Raw genomic sequence first — 2,413 nt, forward strand, 5'->3', positions numbered from 1 at the left:
AGACTCTTCTCTCTGTTACCGCACAGCAAGTGGTACCAATGCACCAAGTCTGGAACCAAAAGGCTTGGGTAGAAGCTGTTCAGAAGCCTTTTGGTTCCAGACTTGGTGCATTGGTACCACTTGCTGTGCGGTGACAGAGAGAAGAGTCTATGACTTGGGTGGTTGGAGTCTTTGAAAATATTTAGGGCATTCCTCTGACACTGTCTGGTATTGAGGTCCTGGATGCCAGAGAGGTCGGCCCAGTGATGTACTGGGTCATACGCACTACCCTCTGTAGCGCCTTGCGGTTGGAAGCCATTCAGTTGCCATACCAGTCAAGATGCTCTCAATGATGCAGCTGTAGAGCTTTTTGACGATCTGAGGGACCATGCCAAATATTTTCAGCCCTCCTGAGAAGGAAGTGGCGTTGTTGTCCCTTCTTCATGACTGTGTTGGTGTGCGTGGAACATGATAATTCCTTAGTGATGTGGACATTTAGGAACTTCAAGCTCTCCATAGTGTTTGTTTACAATTACTTTGTTTACAAACATTGAAGACAACAAGCGTATATTTGGGGTCTGATGGGGTAGGACAAATGAACTAAACTCATGATGCATTTATAAATTATATTCTCCAAGAATCAATGGGCACATTTCATTAATTTATAAATCCAAAAATGGATGCAGCAACTGCTGAATGCCCCTTCAATTCCAACTGAGAATATTTAATATACAGTAACTCGTAATGCTATGAAACATTTTCAAATATGAAAACTTCAAGTGTTGAGCGTTTGTCAAGTTTTTCCCAGCAAACAATCAACTTCGGTTTGTGATGAATCTTTGTGAGAACAAGTCAATAAATCGTTGATTGATTAAATGGCCTTTTTTCAAATAATGTAGCCTAAAACTGGTTAGTCTAATCTATTAGACTGCTACAGACAGAGACGAAATGTAGGATAGCCTATATTATCTGCAATTATGAGTGCATTAAGCCTAACTAACATCTCTTTAAAATCATGGTCTTTCAGATATTGCTCGAGACGACATTATCTAATGAAACAACACTCAATGAGTATTAGAAAACTCAAAGAAGACGGAAAAAGACAGGTCTATATAGAGGTTTTTCAAAAATGTGACATTACTAATATGCCATACATTTCTCAATTTTTAAAGGCTTGACTTGGTTATGGGATGTTTTACTCCCTGCCAGTCAATTTAAGATTTAGGTTTAAATTAACCAATTGCATTATTATATACAAACTTACAATATAGTCTATCGTTAATATATACCGCACTTGACCCCCGGACTTGATTCAAATTCCTAGTTTAATAGGCTAACTATTTGAAATTAGTGATAGGCCCCTACATTCGTTTATAACAATCTGACATATTTGTAATATTGAAGTTATAAAGAATAACGGTTTTCGTATTATGCCTAACAGTTGTTTGATTAAATATTAATTATTAAAAAGGCGAATTGGCCTACACGCGCCTCGGCAGACGCGCTTGTCAAACCATCTAACCAAACACATTTTCTCGTGAACAGTTGCTGTTCGTGATGAATGTAGCGTAGTGTTTTCGTTCCTGTTCATTCAAAAGGAGATGACACATACAATTATAGCAATCAACTAAAACAGTCGGTCTTGAGTTTGAATTGACATAACTATTTTCCTTGACATTAGGCATATTGAGTGACAAAGCATCAGACTTGATTTAATCTGAATTATGTGAATTATAGGCCTACATGTTCAGTTATGCAGTCAAAGAGGACGACAATCACTTGACAGTTAAAAATGAAATAGGTCTATTCAATAAATATACTGCGAGTGTAGGCCAATTATCTCGAAACGATTGTTTAACATAATTATACATCTTCTACACATTTTTATAAAATATTTCGAGAAAATCGTGTTTTATATCTCACACTTACCAACTAAGGCTGCTGTTTCTTATCGCAGGATTAGGATTTGAGACCATGAGGGGTCTAACTCTCTCGCTCACTCGCTGTCTCTCTCTCTCTCTCCCATATGAGGAAAGAGAACACCTACAGGTCAGAGGGCGCAAGGAGAGAGAGGAGAGAGGAGAGCGTTCCGCTGCACATGAAGTTTAGAAACAGTCGTAGTCTGATATTCGCAAAACACCCCCACATCGCCTAGTTATCAATAGCATGTTGATATTTGTCCATCGGTCATTTCCATCCATTTCTCTGGCAGTTGAAATGCTTATAATACCACCGATTGGTAGCAGTAGACTAGGCCGAATGTTGACTATATAGGCAAATCTCTGTGATCATTAACAGTGTAACCAAACCGTGCGGGTCCGCAGGGGGTTAGTCGTGTGAGCGCGGTGACGTGTGTGGTGTACGTGGCGACGGAAACCGTTATCAGAGCATCCCCCCCAACTCAACACAAACCATCTCCACTCCACAACAGCCA

The sequence above is a fragment of the Oncorhynchus tshawytscha genome, linkage group LG12, assembly GCF_018296145.1.
Source record: "Oncorhynchus tshawytscha isolate Ot180627B linkage group LG12, Otsh_v2.0, whole genome shotgun sequence".
Lineage (NCBI taxonomy): Eukaryota > Metazoa > Chordata > Actinopteri > Salmoniformes > Salmonidae > Oncorhynchus > Oncorhynchus tshawytscha.